Genomic DNA, 19325 nt, shown 5'->3' with positions numbered 1-19325 from the left:
CCTACACAGAAAAGGGCCCAAATCACTGCTGCACGGGTGAGGAGGCAAAGGTTCGTGAAATGACCTTGAAGGTCAGAGAGGCAATATCCATGGCTCTGAGCAGAATGGAAGCTCAGTAAACAAGTATTTATCATGTTTTTAAGACCTCACATGAGCATCCTTTGTCCCACATGACGCTTAGACTAAGAGATAAGCTTGGAATCTCAATCAATCTCTCTCTCTCTCACACACACACACACACCCTCTCCCACCTCCTTTTCCTCTCTCCTTTCCAAAATCCCTGGTTCTACTAAATACAACCCGGTATCCCCCCAATAGTAGAAAACAACCCCAACAAGTGCCTATGAAAAAAGCCTTTAAGACTCATGAATATTTAGCTCGTCCTCATGTAAAATATATGACTTTGTGTAAGGATCAGGCGAACGAGGTGCATGATTTTTTTTCTGATTTATGGGCCTGGAGACGGATTATTCATAGCAGAGCAGCTGTGTGGAAAGATTCATCCGCTGCAAAATGTGATTGTACATCAGGCAGTGTGTGGGAACGGAGCTATGACTAATGGCTGCTTTACATATAAATGAGAAGGTTTGTGCTAGGAACTGTAAAAAAAATACAATCACTCAGCTGACGGGCAGGCTCCTTATCGTGGGTGCAAGAAAGGGACCACAGGAGAGGCAGGCAAATGAATGCCTTGCCCTGAAAAACCAGGTGGGGGGAAGAGTCAGGGAGCAGGAGAGGGGATGGAAGGAATTGGGAGAACAGGCCGACTGTCCTGATCTGGCCGCAGTCAGCCTCGTATTTGTAACTCCATCTTCCGGGGCTATGGGCCCCGCTGTGACCTCTGAGAGCCTGTCAGGGCAGAGAGGGGCCCAATGGAAGAAGCTGCATCACCAATACATCCAGGGGCGATGACCAGGCCCCGAACTCTCCAGAGCTTGGTGTTGGGCTGCTGAAGATTCAGGTCCATTTCAGAAGTCAGCACGGGATTCATCTGGGTAAACCTCAGAAGAGAAAAATTGTGAAAAATCTGAGATTTCCCTCTGCCACTCCTCACGTCTCTCTGGCTTTCCCCCGTTCATCTCTCTCCTCTCTTGTAGCTGAGACAGGCTGTCTAGACACTGCAGATGTGGACAGATGTTGGGTCTGTAATTTATAACAACGGCCTCCAGAAGGCAATTCCAATTTGTTTCGGTAAGGCTTTGAGTTACAGGCAGAAAAAATATCCTGTAAATACCGTTGACTTACATGGTAAGTACACCAAGGGTTTACTCAGTGAACAACCACTAACTACAGCATAATTACATATCCCTGTGGATTACCAGAGAATTTAATGACACTGAGCAGGTAATGACCACCAAAACCAAGTTCCTGGTTGCGGGGGGCCGGCCGGGGGGGGGGGGGGGGCGGGGGGGGCCTGGAGAGCAAGGGCGTTGAGCCACACTTAACAGGAATTTATGCCTGTTTGTCCAAGTCATCAATTACTCTTCATTTCGAGGGCCTTTCGGTTTTATCGACGTGTCAGACATCCCCTCGCCATCAACTGAACTCCAAGCAGGTTGGATCCTCTTTGTTGCTTTCCGCGGATACGGTTTTAAACCATGTGTTATCGGTAGGTACTCACAAAGCCCTCAGACATGCCAGGAGGCTGGAAAATTATCTTCTCTGTTCTCATAATGGGTCGTGCACTCTGCAGCAGGGCTGAGCTGCACTGACCCACTCTCTCTCCTGCTGGCCGATGACTAAACAGCCGTCCAGGCCAATAGTGAAGGGGACTGGCCCACCCAAGATCAAGCTAACCCGCATGGGGACTAAATTCCAATGTGGTAATTACAATGGGAAATGGAAAGGTGCATTTCTAGAATAGTGTTTCAAGAAATTCAGGATGCTTCTTTCTATCATCTGGGGTCGTATGTGTACCGGGGGAGCAGGATGCTGATAATAGAGCCAGCACACAGAGAAGCTCAGTAATCTGGCCATGATCAGAGTCTGTTGGAAGCAGAAGCCAAATTTGCACTTGAGGTCTGCCGTCCCTGAGAACTCTGACCAGCTGGTCCCTCTGGGATTAGGGGATCAGAGCTGGCCAGCAGCTGGGGGGCTCAGGCTTCCCTGGGTATATAGGGTTGCAGCTGAAATAGCCATCAGGGTATCATTTTATGTCAGTCTGGGGGAAGGGAAAAGAGGAGTGGGAATAAAGGGGGTAGGAGAATGTGGAAATGAAATAAACACATTGACAGGGTTGGATTCCAATTTTTAATCCATCACCAACCTCTTCTAGTTTATCTATTCCACAGAATCTTCCTCCCTCCTCTTGTCTGTCCAAAGACAGTCAAACAAAACTTAATACACCCCTAGGCACAGCCCCTGGCTTTCCACAGACCGTGAGAGGAAAGCCTGATGCCAGCTGAAGGACAGATATTGTCTGGAGGATCCTGATTCTTTGCGATGGTTGCTGTGATCTCCCCTTCTCGTTCTCCCCCTGCCCTGCCCTTGCTTTGTATCCATCCAACTTCAATGATATCTTGCTTCACCTGAAGAAGTGGGTCTGGTTTAGGATGTCAGCTCCTGGCAGAGCCACAAAACTGATCACTAGCTGGGAGGGTAGGCCACCTGGGCCAGAGGGAAGTGGTTAGAAGTATCAGGCATCATGACTGAAATCGTGCTTCTCCGGTGGGCATTGGCCAGTGGGTCTTGCCTCAGGTCTGGCCCAGGAGAAAAGATGTCAGCTACAGAAGAATGGGTTTAGGAAACAATCTGTGTCTTAGGAGTTTAAGGTTTTGGATGCAGGGTCTAAAGAGACTCTTGAGATTTACTTTATGGAGACTTTAAAAAATATGAGTGACTCCTACTTGCCAGGGGTGTGTTGAGATTTTTGTCCTACTGAGAGATATAGATGGCAATGGCCTGGAGCCCTATAAACCCAGGAGATCCTTGTAAGTGCACCAAGCCTCACTCAACTCCCTGGCAGGAGGAGATGGGGCTATTTGAACCTCCAGCCCTAGGAGGGCTGTGGGAAGAAGGAGGGATGCCCTCTGGTCAGGGAGGACAAATGAGCTACAATAGTGTTAATATCTGACATGAATTGAGAGATTACTGTGTGCCAGGCATATATTTTCTCTTTGATGATGCATCTATGCACCAGCTCTTTGACAGAGAAAGTTACTCTCTGCCAGGGAACAGAACTTCCTCAAAATAAGAGGAAGCTCGTGGCACACAGTCCTACTCTGCGGCTTGCCAACATTAGCTGGAGGGTCACATAATTTCCTGGGTAGAGGACAGAAGCAAGAGGAAAAGTCAGCTACAGAGGCATATATCTGGAGACATCTGTGAGGCGGGAACTTCAGGGTGCAGACTCAGGGGTCTGCATTCTTGGAAAGTGCACATCATGGGATATGAGAGAACTGGTGCAAGGAGAGGATCACTGATGCACGCGTATGCATCCATGAACACGTGTCCACACACAACATGTCCACACAGATACATATCATCTGGTGAGTAAATATCTCTGAGTTCATGAGAAAGGACCACATGGCTTAATCAAAAGGGACACGTCACAAGATGTGGTTGATTCTATACACACAGGAATGATGTTCCATCTCTCACAAAGACTTTCCCAGACTTTTTACTAAGCTAACACAAGCCTGGGGTGTTAGAGGAAGGACAGGGCAGGACTGGGAAGGGTTTGCATTATGGGCATCTCCCCACAGAGATTCAGGTCTGGTCTTCTAAGGTGTCCTGTGTCTGTGGAGAGGCTAGGGTCTGGGTCAGGAGGAAGCATGGGTCTAGAGTCCAACGTCAGTTTATTTCGCCAATACAGACCAGACCCTGAGAGTCCAAAAATAGTTGCCTGAAATAAGCAGTAGAAATACCAAGGGCTTTGGAGCCAGAAAGCCTAGGTTTGATTCCTGTCTTTTTTACTTATTAGTGTCTCATTCATTCACTCACTCACTCAATATTTATTGAGCATCCATTGTGTGACAAGTGTGTGACCTCTTTTGGGCAAGCTATTTAAATTCAGTTGGCTTCACGGGCACCTGGGTGGCTCAGTCAGTTGAGTGTCCAACTTCGGCTCAGGTCATGATCTCCCAGTTCATGGGTTTGAGCCCCGTGTCAGGCTTTGTGCTGACAGTTCAGAGCCTGGAACCTGCTTCAGAATCTGTGTCTCCCTCTCTCTATGCCCCTCCCCTACTCGTGCTCTCTCTCTCTCTCAAAAATAAATAAACATTAAAAAAAAACTCATTTGGCATCAGTCTCCTCATCTATAACACAGGGATAATAATACCTAGGTGTCACAGTTATTGTGAGGGTTACATGAGAAGAGAAGCTTGGCACATGGTTGATTCTCAGTAAATGCTTCTTATTAACACTAGTAAAAGAATTCTAATTATGCCCCTTTAATAAAGTCTCTTTCTTTTGCTGTATCTTCCCCCCAGTGGTGACTGAGCTATGTCTGGGGGAAATTTAGGAGAATTTTATATGGCCCCAGATCAGCCACTTCTCGTAGGTGACTTTCACAATGGGCCCAGGACATAGCTTCTCTCTGGAGTGAGCAGCAAGGGACAGGCTTAGCACCAGAGTTTGTCTCTCTCCCTCCCTTGACTGTGAGCTCCTCAGGGGAAGGGACTATGTCTTCAATTGTTTACCATGCGGCCACAGTGCCTGTGACAATGCCTGGCCCTTAGGAGACATTCAGTAGATGTTTGCTGAATGAATGAAAGAAGGAAGGAGAAGGGTTTCTACCCCTGTAGTGGTTGTTCGGGCCCCTCATTTCTTCATTTAAGCCACTCAATGAGTGGCTACAATGTTCCTGAGTAATGTACCAGGTGTTGGAGCTACAATGGTAAGCAAAATAGACACGGCCCCTGCTCTCACGAGATCATGGGAGCCCAGTGGGAGAATACAGACTGTCATCAAATAGTTGTACAAAACCCAGAATCCTTACGATGTATGATCTGTGTTGAAAAGGAAGTAAATGATGCTAAGAAAGCATATCAAGGAAGAGAACACTAGCCAAGTCTGGGTAGGCCCAGAAGGCTTCTTCCAGGATGTAACATGCCAGCTGATACGTGAAATGGGAGGAGTGAAAGCCATGCTGGAGTGGTCTATTGCCCTGAGAGGAGTCTTCCAAGAAGAGGCAACCTCACATGCACAGCCCCAGTGGCTGTTTAGAATGTGGCACATTCAGACACAACAGGAAAAGGCCAATATGGCTGGAGCATGGCCTGCAACGGAGAGTGTGAGGCAAAGACGTTGGAGTCATGGGTTCCAGTCTTCATCCTAAAAGCAAGGGGACACTATAGCAGGGTTTTGAGTGGAAGGACCGTAGTAGTGACATGACCACCACTCGGCCGAGTTGAGGGGGCAAGAAGTTGAGGGAGCAGGAAGGCACCCGTGGAGACCACAGTCGAGAGAGGGTTGAGTCAGTTGGGCAACAGATGGCAGTGGCCTTGGACCGAGGGGGTGGAAATAGAAAGGGGGGGAGGTAAGTGAAATGGCTCACTGATGGTGGGTCGTGCAGTGACAGATGAGGGAGCAGAGGAGCCATGGGGAACTCCTAGTTCTGTAAAACTTGTTCCTAGCATCTGTCTGCTCCTTGTTCACTTCTAGAAAAGGTCTCCTACCTCGTCCACCCAAGAGTTTCGTTCTGATAGCCTTTGGAGGTGGATGCATCTCCATTTCCAGAGAATGAGAGAGACTACAAGACAGCCTGCAGCATCTGGGAGGCACCTTAGAGGGTCATTTTCCCAACCAACCCCCACTGAGGCACTCATTTGTCCTCCCAGACTCACCCAAACCCAAACATACTCTCAGATTCTCTGGCTCCCCACACTTACATCGACTTCCAAACACTCCCTACAGACCACTTCATCCTACCCTTATGATCCTTGCCTCCCAAGGCCCTCCGTGCCCCCTCCCCCACTCTTCTCCCTAGCTGCCCCCCCCCAGCCCCTACCTCCCTCTGTCTCCACTTCACCCTATTAAGAAACAACAACCCCCCAGAACGCCTGCCCCCGGCTGCTGCTCCCTGAGCCCCGCCCGCCCTCCCTCCTCCTGCTCCTCTCCCTGACAGATGCCTCAGAGCCCCGGGCCGCAGTTAAGGTGACGAGATGCAGCAATTCTTTATGAACATTTCATTCCTGCTCGCTACACGACGTAAATTAGATGGTGTGTTACATTCGGGCAATAAGAGAGATATGTCACCACGACGCTGGCCCATTGGATGGAGAGGGTAATCCTGCCGTGAATTTCATTACTGCTTTTATATAGACAGAATTAGCTCGGTGACAGCGAGCCTGATTGTCTTTCACTAGGGGTTTGGAGAAGAGCTGAAAGGATTTCACCCTGATGTGCACACTACTGAGTGACCCCGCTCACCAGCGGCTGCGCTGATTGCTTTGCACCTTGCAGACCCGCGATCGGCTCAGCCTCTCCGCCGCCTCGCCTCCCTCCCTGGTCCCCAGCCCTCCCCGCCTGGCTTTTTCTTGAAGCAAGAAGAAAGGAGACCTAGTGGAAGAGTCACAAGGTCACGAAGGGGAATTTGTACGCGGGGAGGGGCAAGTTGGCAGAGTTGAAAAACCAAAAACCAAAAACTAAAAAACTAACAATCCCTTTCCAGTCAGAGTCTCCTGGACAGAAGCTATCGCTGTTCACTCCTGCCTCCCAGAAAAGGGCTAGAAGGACTGTGGGCCACGTGCCCATCACTCTCAGGGCAAAGGAGGGACTGGGTAGGGACCAGCAAGTCCTTGTGAGTCTCCCTAGCAGAGACCCCGGGGCTGCCACTGGGTCCCTGTCCCTCGGCCCCTTGCACCTTTGGGTCTTTCCCCCTGTGGTGGCTCAGGCTCTTTCCCACCTCCTAGGCAGGAAGAGTGGAGAAAAACAAGAGTAAGAACCATTGTCCCTCCCAGGCTGTGGACTCGGCAACTCCAGCGTGGAAGGCGAGGGAGGGGTGTGGATTCCCTTCGTTCTGTCTCCCACACTCACCCTCATGGCTCGCGCCCCAACCCTACCACATATACATACAACCCTCTTCGATGACCTCCCAAATCCTGAATAGCACCTGAGTGGCCCGGTCCAGCAGCCTGCGAACAAGCCCAGACTGGGCACTTCGGTTCTTCAGTTTTCTGCGGGAATGGCTAGTTCTGAGAGAGCCAGCTCCTTCCCTGTTCTCTGGGAACCTTGCTATCTCTCACCTCTGTCGCCTTGTCCGCTTCTTCCTTCCCCTCTGTCAATCCCCCAGCAAACATCTTCTGCCAGACTTTCCGGAGGTGGCTGTTGCCCCTGGGGCTGGCCGGGGAGGGGGTTGACCATTGCTGGACCCCTGCTGACTGCCATGCCGCCCCCTTCCGAAAGCCCCCAGGGAGACCCACAGGGCTTCATTTCTTGCGGGCCCAAGGGCCAGGCATCAAGCAGGCAGAATAATTTCCTCAAAGCCCCTCATCTTTTGGCCAATCCGACACATCTGTCAGGAAATTTTCTCTTGTGACCCAGATCAGCCAGCTCTGTGGCCTGCACTGAGAGGGATGAAGGCCACAGTCTCCACTTTCCAGAGGGAAAGGAGGCTCCCTGGACCTCGGCAGAGCTGAGCGGGCCCTCCGGAGGCCTGGCACAGGGTCGCCGCACCCTGATTCTGTCTGCCCCTGGGGTGTAGTACCCTGAGCTCCCCTTCCAGCCCCCCATCACCCCCCAAGCTCCTACCGTCTATCCTCCATGGAGCCCAGGGCGAGTGATCGCTCGACGATGTACTCACAAAGTCACTCTGGACTAGTTTGCCACTGAAACCCCTTCTCCGTGAAGCAAAGACTAAGTCCAGGATGCTGGGACTAACTATGCTGTAGCCCTGCCTCTGTGCTAGCTGTGTGACAAGGAGCTCATCACCCCTCTCTGAACTTCAGCTTCGTCATCTTCAAAAGGAGAGAGATAACTGCTATGGCGGAGGCTGGGGTGCAATGCTGTGCTTCCTGGGTACTGAGGGAGGGCCTCCAACTGTTGCCCTGCCCTGTCAGGCTCCCTTGGATTTGTCTCTGCCGAAGAGAGCTGTCTCACCTAAGGCCATGCCTTTCCCTGGGCAGCCTGCATCCAATGCCTTGTCACCATGGACATAGGAAGGCCCAGCCACCTCTCCCTACCTCGGGACCGTTCAGAAGGGCCATCCCTGCCTCAGAGTTCCCTTGAGGTTGGTGAAGGCCTTTTTCTGAGACTACAGCACAGCCCAATTTCTCCCTCTGGAGAAATGCCTTCTCTTGCACTGGTGATAATCCCAAGGGCACTCACCAGGAAAGTTCTAGCGCCTTGGTCTCCATCCCAAAGTCTGCCTCCAGACCAACCTGCAGACGAGTCCTGCCTACCTACCCACCCATGGGGCTACTGCAGGATGAGGGTGTTTTGTGGCGGGCTATGAAAATATAGCTGGTGCTGTCTCTCATCATCATCGTCGTCCTCGTCATTGTTACGGCAGGCCCTGCCTGGCTGGTGTGATGGGGGGAACATACTTTGGCCATGAAGTCCAGTGAATGAACGGCCAACCTTCTTTTCTCCCCTACAGACAGGGTTCTTTGCATTCTGCCTTTTGTCTTCTTATTGGAATGACCTCCCCAGACTGGCCAGACTATCCCTCAGGAAGCTAAACCATGGTCCCAAAGACCTAGAGGTTCAAACTGCTGGAGTTCTGTTACCCATATCTCATTCTTTGCCCTAAGAATCAGGAGCTAAGTGCCTACCAGATATCTCTCCTACACTGTTGGATGTATTCCCAGCTGGGCTCCCTACCCTTTTATTTAAAGCATGTACTTTCCCCCCATAGACCAAAACATCCAGCCTTTGGGGGGGGGGGTGACAACAAATCTCAAATGAGGCCTGAGAACAGGGTCCCTGTGGGCGAAGTCACTCTGGACAAGCTTTACGCTGAAACCCTTTCTCCTTGAAGCGAAGACTAAGTCTAGGATGCTTTAACTATACTGTAGCCCTGCCTTTATACTAGCTGTATGACAAGGCTTCTTTGAGCCAAGACTTCCTTCCTTCTGGGCCTTGTTCACAGCCACCCCCCCAACGAATAAAGCAAGCCTAGGATCCCTCTCCCAGGGAAGAGGGAGGAGCGCAGGCAACGGTCTCAGATTATTGTTACCCTTCTGAGTACGCCCACACTGTCTCTCTATTGGGTCCACTGCCTTGTCAGCATTTTGGAGTCGAGTGGCAGGTAGGGACACTGCCAGGTGAATCAGATCTTCTACTCTGTCCCGACTCCTGGGCCCTGACCCAGAACGTGTGCTTCTCAGGAGTGCAATGTCCTGCATCTCTTCTAGAGCTTTCCCTGCAAAGCAGCAGACACTGAGCCAGGAGCCAGGGATATGGGGGATGGAAATTTCTCACCCTACCCCCCATTCTGACATCACAGCCCTCGCTTTCTGACACTAATTGGTTGCCATGGAAACCAGTTCCTGACAGTACATGATCACTTGAGGTGGTGGGAGGGAGAGCCATAGGAGCCAGCCATGCCACAAAGGATCCACAGAGCCCCTCAGCATCAGCAGGGCTGTTCCTATCCTCTGCAGGTACATATGCCTTGCACATTAAGGAGACAAGTTCCCCGGCTCAGGAAAATGCCCCAGGACTGCACAAAGGTAATCCTAATTCACCACTCATACCATCTCCCACCTCATTTGGAAGTCCGTCTTATCTTTGAGTGGGGACATCTTGCTGTAAAGTCACAGTCCAAAGCAGGAAAAGCCAGCCACGTACCCTGGAACAAATGGATACCAGATGCGACATGGGCCTCTCTGTCCCAGTCCCAGATTGGAACTTTTCATCTTTTCTAAGAAACTGTCTTTAACTGGCCTATCTCCCATCTCCAACACCATCAGGATCACACACACACACACACACACACACACACACACACACACTTACTCACTCTAGAGCTTATACATTCTTTTAGTCATGTATTCAACAAGTATTTACGAGCCTCTGGTGTGTCGCAGACCCCATGTCAGGCCCAAGGGATACAGCCGGGAGCTGATAGAGACCTGCCTCTGTGGAGCTCACCATCGTCACCTTCTGCATTCAGACACGACATCCCTTTAGTAAGTATTTCTGGGTCTCCTGTTTTCACTCTAGTCCCCAAATGTGGTAAGCTATCTGTTTGCTGAGAGGGTGGAGTGCACTTTGCTTAGCTATCCCCTTCTACCCCTGGGCTTTCCAAGAGTGGGGACCTTGAGCCTATTAATATACATCTTAGCCTGACACTGTACGATTTGGGGCCTGTCAGCCTTTCCTGCCACCCCATTGCTCTCAGAACCAGGCTTTCAAAGACCCTGGTTTCTTCCACTGTCTTTCAAGGCCAAGGAGCAGGAGAATGGATGGGACTTGAGGACGGCAGCAGAAAGGTATGTCTGCTGTGGGTCCACTGGAATGCGTGCACGGGCATCAGATACGCGGCCATGCCTCCATCCATCTGTGGCCTGCTGTCACGCACGTGCACTCACGTTGGCTGTATCTGTGACTTCTCCCAAATCGGCCAGCACAGGGATGTGAGCATGTGTGTGATTCCACTTATGAGCGTGAGTGAGCATGTGTTCAGGGGAAGGGGAATTTAGGGGTATGTCTCTGTGTGTTTTTTCCAAATGCTTGGCTTTTTTCAAAATGGCTTAGAGCACTACTGTCATTTATGGGGTTTAAAATGTCAGAACAGGGCCCGTGGGGAGGCAGGGGAGATTAAACTGCAAACAGTGAAGGTTATAGATGACGTTTCTGATAGGCTGACAGGCAGACTCAAATGATGCTGCACTTTAGCAATCATTTAAACACACACACACACACACGCACGCACGCGCCCATGCACACACACACACACACACACACACACACACACACACACACCAGATCATCTCTCCATATTTTAATGGCACATTCTGAAGGCTAAAAACATAAAAGGCCATGTCTAGAAAACCACAGCTCTGCTTTCAGAACACAACCAGCAGCTGTCGTGTGTGTATGTGTGTGTGTGTGTGTGTGTGTGTGTGTGTGTGTGTATTCAAGTGCACCTACCTGTGTTAAGTGGACAGAGTAGCTTATTTGCATTTTAATGTCTGCATGAGTTAATTCCACCTCATTTTTGTATAGTGTCCTATATAATGAACAAAATACATCATATCTGATAGTCTACCTGAGCATCATAACTACTTGTAAAAAGTAGGCAGGGATGGAATTACTACCCCTACTTTACAGAAAAAAAAAATTGAGGCTCAAAGAGGTCCAGTAGGTTTCCTAAGACATCCCAGCGTGGAAGTAACAAAAGTAAGGTTAAAAGCAGGGTCGTTCCAGGGCGCCTGGGTGGCTCAGTCGGTTGAGCATCCGGCTTCGGCTCAGGTCATGATCTCACGGTTGGTGAGTTCGAGCCCCACGTCGAGCCCCACTTCGGGCCCTGTGCTGACAGCTCAGAGCCTGGAGCCTGCTGTGGATTCTGTGTCTCTCTCTCTGCCCCTCCCCTGCTCATGCTCTTCCCTATCTCTCGAAAGTAAATAAACATTAAAAAAAAAATTAAAAAAAAAAAAAAAAAAAAGGAGCAGGGCCGTTTCGTACTTATCCAGAGCTCTTCTTGAGGTGGTGGTTCTCAACCCTGGCTACACTTTAGAATCACCTGCAGAGCTTTTAAAACCCACCATGCCCCAGAGATGCTGATCCAATTGTTCCAGAGGTGGCCCTTGCAGTATGTTTTCTGAAGACCCCTGGGAATTCTACACTTAACTCTGAGTGGGAAGCTTTACACATAGCATTGTCTTTGATCTTTGTAACAGCCTAGGCAGGCAGATATTTTTTTTTTAAGTTTATTTATTTTGAGAGAGAGGGAGAGAGCGAGAGAGAGAGTGCAGAAGGAACAGACAGAGAGGGAGAGAGAGAGAGAGAGAGAGAGAGAGAGAGAGAATCCCAAGGGGGCTCCACACTGTCAGCAAGGAGCCCGATGTGGGGGTTGAACTCATGAACCATGAGATCATGACCTGAACTATAATCAAGAGTCAGACGCTTAACTGACTGAGATGCCCAGGCTCCCAGACCCCTGGAAATTCTAACAGGGGATATCCCAGGTGTCTGATTATGCTCACATCCCCTCCATGTGAATGTGGATTCCAGTCTCCTTCCTCCTCAAGGTCTACCTCTGCATCTACTTCCCAGAAGACTCACTTCCCAGGAGGGTCGAATCCTCCATTCCTTCTGCATCACCCTGACTCCCCACCCACCTCCTAGACTGTGGAGGCTTAGAAAAATGATCAATTCCACCTGGTGAATGAAGAGGCTATTGGCCACGTGGCCCATAGTTGTGGCCACCTGATAAGGGGCAGACTGTGTTGTCTCAGCAAGAGAACCAGCCCCACCTAGCCCCATCAGCCAGAAGGCCAGAAGGGTGAGGAGCAGCCCTCAGACACCTGCTGTGAACGGAAAAAAGGAAAGAGACAGAAAGATGAAGGAGAACAGGAGGAGAGCTGACCCCTTGGGAGGTTGTTCTGATCAGCTCAGCGTGAAAGCCAGGAACAACGTTCTTCTCACTCAGCCACGGCAAGAGAGGTGGCCCTAGCACAGTGGTTAGCAGCACAGATTTGGTGGCGGCCTGCCTGGGCTTGAATCCTGGTTTCTGCTTGCTAGTTGTGTGACTTTGGGCAAGTACTTAACCTCCCTGTGTCTCAGTTTCTTTATCATTTAAATGGAAATTATAATAACAGTACCTGCCTCGTAGGGTCTCCAGGAGGATTCAGGGAGTTCACGTAAAGTCTCTGACATAGCACACATACTGGGTAGGAGTTAACCATTATTATTCTGCACAATTGGACGCTTTGGAACTCTCCCTTCTTGAAACTCTCCCTATCTTCCTGAACATTCCTTCTCAGTCTCCTTTGCTAGCCCCGTTCCTCTGCCCTCCCTCTAAGTCATTGGTTCTCAACCTGAGGAACTTGTACAGCTTCCTCTCAGAGATTCAGATTTAGTTGGTCTGGGGTGGGGCCTAGACATGGGTGTTTTTCTTTCCTTTTTTAATTTTTTTAAGTTTATTTATTTGTTTTGAGAGAGAGAGCAAGCACAGGGGAGGAGCAGAAAGAGAGGGAGAGAGAGAATCCCAAGTGGGCTCTGTGCTGAACAGGGCTCGAACTCACGAACCGTGAGATCCTGACCTGAGCAGAAACCAAGAGTCAGAGGCTTAACCGACTGAGTGTTTTTCAAGTCCCCTGTCTGACCCAAATGGTTGCCAAGGTTGAAAACCACCCCTCTATTTTGTTTTAATGCATTTTTTTTTTAATTTTAGAGAGAGGGAGCATGAGGTGGGGAGAGGGGCAGAGGGAGAGAGAGAGAATCTTAAGCAGGCTTCATGCCCAGTGTGGAGCCTGATGCAGGGCTCGATCCCATGACCTTGGGATCATGACCTGAGCCAAAATCAAGAGTTGGACACTCAATGGACTGAACCACCCAGCCACCCCAAAAACCACCCCTTTAAGTGCTGATACTCCCTAAGACTCTGCTCTTACCCCCTTCTCCCCTCATTTGTCCTTCCCAAGTAACAGACTTCCCTCTCATGGCCTTGATTACTATCCAGAAGCTGGTGACTCTCCAATCCATGTACCCTGACAAGACTTCTTTCTTGAACTCCACACACTATCTCCAGCTCCCTGTCAGACATCTTGATTTCCAAAGTGTGGAGATAAAGTTCTTAACGGTCTCTTGGCCTCCCGCATACCTGCGCTGAGATGTACTCTAGACAACCACCCCATATGCATGTCCCGATCAGAACTCAGTAGTTCTTCTTTCCCCAAACCTATTCCACCTCTTCTATTCTCCATCTCTGTCACTTCCAACCATTCGCCCAGGCAAGACCCGGCAGTCATCCAGGGATCCTCTCCCTCATCATCTCCACACCCACTCAGGGAGAAAATTCTGTCAGTTCCGTGAAAGGCTCTCTCCAGCCTCACTCCTTGGTATCCCCACGCCACACCAGATGCTGGTCCTCTTTGTCTCTTACCTGTAGAGTTTGAAGAGCCTCTTCACCACCCTCCCACCTCCAGCTTTTTGGCTGCACCCTTCCCCCATTTTCTTCATCATCCTCAGAGCTAGTTTTTGGAAGTGCAAATCACTCCACTGCTCAAGCCCTTCAGGCTAGAAGTCAAGTTTGCACGGCCCTTTACTATCTGTCCCTTTCCACTGGCCTCCATCAAAGTGACCCTACCCTCTATACTTGAGTTCTCCAAGCGTGCCAGGCTGTGTAACACCTCAAGGCTTTTGCAAATGCCATTCCCCCTGCCTTAAATGTTCTTCTCTTCCCCCTCCCATTTTGCCCACTGTTAGCGAAGCTCCAGCTCCTCTAGGAAGTGCTACCTGAGTACACGCTCCCTTTTGGTCCCCTCTGCACCCTGTAGTATGTCTATTATGTTGGCTCTCACTGTGTCTTCTGCTTCTTTGTTTTCATGCCTGTCTCTCATACTGGACTGTGATCATCTGGAAGGCATGGGCCTGTCTTGTCTTTGAGGAGGACGGTGAGTAGGGTAAAGACCAGACTCCAAGTCCAAGTAGGGAGTTTGGTTCCCTTGGCTAAAGCACTTGGTGAAGAATGTTTTGGGTTATGCTCTGGATCTTGAAGGGTAGCTTCTTCCCTCCTGGAGCCAAGCAGGGAGGCTAGGTATGAGCAAAGAGACCCAAATAAGCAACTTGCCCAACACTGTGCCCCTAAGTTCCTCCCCTGGGTCTACCTCTTGAAGCCCCAGACCTGGGAGCCCTGACCACAGTAACACCTGGTGTCCCTTCGGGGCCCGATGAAAGTGAGTAGAGTCCCCCTTCCTCTCTTTCATCTGAGATCAGGCTGGAATGCCTCCAAAGGATCCTTCAGAGAGAAACCAAGAAAAACTAAAAAGCAAGCAAGCAAACAAGCAAACAAACCTATAAATACTTAGAAATGTAGAAATGGACAGAATGCAGATGTCTGATTCTAATTTGTCACCTGTGCCCACGGGAGCAAATTCAAGAGTTGCCTTCTAGACCTCGTAACCCTTGCCTAAGACAGTATATTCAAAAGCCACCTTCTCCCTCCACCAGTGCCCAAGGAAGGGCCTAGGCAGGAATCCTAGTCCCCTCCCAGGCAGGCGGGCAGCTGGAAAGCGGTAATTCTTATAGTCAGCGAAACTGAAGCAAGCCCTCATCCTCCACAGAAGTGAAAGGTCAAGGCCAGCAATGGTCCAGAGCCACAGAAAAAGCCAAGGGCCCAAAGAACGGCTCGCAGACGGAATGTGGTCTCTGGGACTCTCAGCAGTGTGTGCCTCACTCGTGGCTGGATTTGCCGTGCCAGACCCCCACTCGCTAATATTCCTAGAACCCTCGCCACATGTCAGCACTACACCAAACACTAGATTAGCCTGCACCACTTTCGCAACAACCCTATGAAGTGTAGGGACTATCGTTATTCCTGTTACAGATGAGGAAACTGTGAGGGAGGCTAAGTGGCTTTTCCAAGGTCCCAAAGCTGGTAGGTGGCTAAGCTAGGATTCAAATTCAGACAGTCTGACTGCAAAACCATAGGCTCTTAAACTCTGTGGTATACTGCCTAACCCATTCAGCAAGTGATTATCTAGTATTTGCTAATAGTAATAACAGCTAACATTTATTGAACATTTCACATGTGCCAAGCACTGTTAATGCATTATCTTTTTTTTTTTTTTAATTTTTTTTTTTCAACGTTTATTTATTTTTGGGACAGAAAGAGACAGAGCATGAACGGGGGAGGGGCAGAGAGAGAGGGAGACACAGAATCGGAAACAGGCTCCAGGCTCTGAGCCATCAGCCCAGAGCCCGACGCGGGGCTCGAACTCACGGACCGTGAGATCGTGACCTGAGCTGAAGTCGGACGCTTAACCGACTGCGCCACCCAGGCGCCCCAATGCATTATCTTATTCACTAGACAGGCACTCTTATACTTCCATTTTACAGATGAGGACACTGAGGCTTCGAGACGTTAAGAGCATTGTCCACGGTCCCAAAACTCGTAGGTGAAAGAACTAGAATACAAACCCAGAGCGTTGAATCAATTAATGACCAAGGCACAGACAATCCCCTGACCGGCACCACCGTCATCCTGGAGAGTGTCCATGAAGGCCTTTCCAAGAGCCCTGATAAGGTGGCTGACACCTTGATGAAGGCTGTCTGTGGGCTTTTATCCCATGTCCTGGCAAAGGCAGCGCCAGTCCAGATAGCTTTACCGAGTTTGGGGCCCAGTGCACACAGAAGTGACCCTAGAAGGCTAGCTCCTCCTTTCCCCCCCAGGCCTCTCCAGAGCACCCTCTCGCCAACTCTATCCATTCACAATAGTCTGGCCCTTGGAATCTGGTTGGGTTTGGGGACCCCACTATCCAGAAAAACAGAGCCTCCAAGACCCTCCCCTAAGCAGGCAGTTTTCAACTCTCCCTGCTGGATCCTTCCGTTCCTGAGTCTCCAGCTTTGGCTCCTGGTAGGGATCCTTCCAGAGCCATCCAGGCACCCGAGGAAAGAGGGAGAGGGGAGGGGAGGAGCCAATTCCCAGATTCTCCTCCCCCTCTCCTTCCCTTCCCCCAAAACCCTGCAGGTGGCCCCCACCACCTCCAAGCCCGCAGTTTCTCACCTTCAGGCAAAGGCAGATGATGGCAGAGCTGGGGAGCAGAATTTAACTGAGCCCAGGGCACTGCAAATCCCAGTCATTAGTATTTAGGGAATGTGAGTCCCTGGGGGGGGTGGGGGGAGGAGGGGGGCGGCGGAGGCAGAGAGAGGAAGGCCAAGATGCTCAGAGATGCAGAGATGTAGATGCAGATATCCGGAGAGGTTGTAGAGAGAGACAGAAGAGGAGGGAGTGAGGGAGAAGAAAGGAGACTGAGGAGGGTGGCAGAGAGTCAGGGAAAGGGGGGAGGGAAGAGAGAGACAGAAAGAGCCAGTTGCTTTATTCATGGCTGGTGATATTATAGACTGAGTGAAAATCACATTATCGTAATGGGAAAGTTAGAGTTGCTGAGATGATGCCCTGAAGCCTCAGCGCTGATTGGGGTGTGATTGCTATCTGTATTTATATGTAGAAAGCAAAGTTCACTGCCAGTTCAAGATGGTGGCGGCTGCTTTATGCCACATAATTCTTCAGTAGGGAGACGCCCCGAGCGAGCTGAGCCAGCCGAGCCGGGAGTGGCAAACGGGAGCCCGAACGCGAGGACGCCTGAGCGCGCGCCGGAGCAGGCGCTGGAGCCCGGGCCGGAGCCGCGCGGGGCTCCGCGTGCCAAGCGGCGGGAACGCGAACCCGCGTGGGCGCTCGGCCAGGACCAGGACCTGGGCCCGGGTCCGGGCCTTACGCGAGGTGGGGCGACAGCGGGGCTCTCGAGAGCCTAGGGACTAGGTAGGGGCGGGGAAGTAGGAGCAGCGCCACCCCCCCCTCCCCTCCCGGGCCGGCCCCGAGTTAGCCTCACCCACCAGAGGTCAGAGAACTTGAACGGATTATACAGCTGACCCCTGCACCCCCACCCTTACCCCCGTTATATAATTCAGCGCTACACCCTACAATAAATGTCAGCAAGTTTTTATTTTCCCCATGATAACTGGTTTGATGCTTTTTTTGACGTCTCAAATATCCTGACATTTTTTTTTTTTTCCTCCTGTAATTTTTAATTTTTTTTTCGGGGACCTCTGCTGTGCTCGTGCCCCCTGCTCCCCCCACCCACCAGTGGTGTCCACCGCCACTGCCTGTGGAGCAGCCCATTGCGGGGATGAAAAAGGGCCCATCCCTACTGATTGGTGAATGGGTGTGATCTCCGACTCCCCCAGAGCTGGGGGCAGGCAGGTCGCCCAGACGCCCTACACGGAGCCCTGCCCCACTGTCCGAGGCATCAGCCACAGTCAGGGAGAGAGAAGAGAGTTGTCGGTGCCGCCTGAGCAGTCCGGGAAGCTCAGACCGTTTTTTTGTTGTTTTTTTTTTTTGTTTATTTTTGAGAGAGAGAGAGAGGGAGAGACAGAGCATGAGCAGGGGAGGAGCAGAGAGAGAGGGAGACACAGAATCTGAAGCAGGCTCCAGGCTCTGAGCCGTCAGCACACAGCCCGATGGCGGGGGGGGGGGGGGGGGGGGGACACCAAACTCACAAACCATGAGATCATGACCAGAGCTGAACCAGAGCTGAAGTCTGACCCTTAGCGGACTGAGCCACCCAAGTGCTCCCAGACCACCTTTGACTTCAGGCCTATTTCCCTCAGGGCTTTCTGGATGAAATGGGGCAGGCCTGGGCCCCACCCTAGAGCTGCCTGATAAAATGCAAGATACCCAGTTAAATTTGAATTTCAGGTAAACAACAAATAGCTTTTTGGTATAAGCATGTCCCAAATATTGCATAGGACATAATTAAACCAAATTTGTTGTTTATCTGAGATTCAAATTTAACTCGGCATCCTGTGTTTTTATTTGCTGAATCTGTTAACCTGGTAGCCTTGCCCCCACCTTCCCTATTGACCTCAGGTTTTATATTGATTTTAAATCTGAAGGAGGCAGTGCCACCCCTGAATGGAAAGAGCCGGATCCACCACTTAATAGCTGTGTGGCTTTGGACCTGTTTTTACCCTGGACCTTCAATCTCTTTGTCTGAGCAGAAGGTTTCTCACAGGATGGTTGCAGCCATTAATGAAACATCGTATGGAAAATAGTGCACTACCTCGCACAAAATAAACACTCAATAAATGATGACTGTAAAATACTACCACTCTTATATTCCCTCTAAGGCCCCCTTTATTCCCTTCCCATCTCTATTCTAGGCTTCTTGGAAGCCAAATACAAGGCTTATAATTAGGATCTCTACTCTGGAAACTGCTGCCTGAATGGGGGAAGTTCCAGGAACAGACCTAATCATAGTATGGTCGCCCTCAGCTGCCTGACCCTATCATGTCCACTGAGAGTTCTGGAAAGCTGATTGCAAGGGTGAAGCAGGGACTAAGAGCAAGCAGTATCCCCAGCCCCACATCAAGCCCCACGCATTCCCAGCTACTTTCTCCGAATTCAAGAACCTGCCGTAGGACTCCTAAGTCTCCCTTTCTCCCAGGAAGTTGGAGGGTGGGGCAGGGTGATAAGATGCTGGACAGGAAGGAGAGTCTGCCTATCTGTGAGGCCACAGAATGGGCTGTTTGAGCCACCAGCCTGCCCGACAGCCAGCCCATCAGGCCAAACCCCTCTCCATCCTCTGGCAGAAGCCCGTATCCTGGATACACCAACTGGAAATTAGTAACTCCCTCAGGGTCTCTCTGTTCTCCCTGTGTCTCTCTTATCTCTCAGCCTCAGCTCAGAACTGACTTGGTAAAGTCATACTGTCCCT

General features: G+C 50.6%; 1 long non-coding RNA gene across 2 annotated transcripts; it reads left to right on the top strand.

Annotated features, from left to right (window-relative positions):
- The first annotated feature begins 9454 nt into the window (after nt 1-9454).
- LOC147576125 (uncharacterized) lies at nt 9455-17887 on the top strand. Of its 2 annotated transcripts, XR_015242010.1 has the most exons (4): nt 9455-9614; nt 9972-10073; nt 10330-10376; nt 17123-17887. It is a non-coding gene; the product is annotated as an uncharacterized LOC147576125 (long non-coding RNA). The 2 variants fall into 2 exon arrangements; XR_015242011.1 differs by lacking the exon at nt 10330-10376.
- The last annotated feature ends 1438 nt before the right edge of the window (nt 17888-19325 follow it).

The sequence above is a fragment of the Puma concolor genome, chromosome D2, assembly GCF_028749965.1.
Source record: "Puma concolor isolate L17-30 chromosome D2, mPumCon1.1.hap2, whole genome shotgun sequence".
NCBI lineage: Eukaryota > Metazoa > Chordata > Mammalia > Carnivora > Felidae > Puma > Puma concolor.
This window is presented reverse-complemented; position numbering and strand designations above follow the sequence as displayed.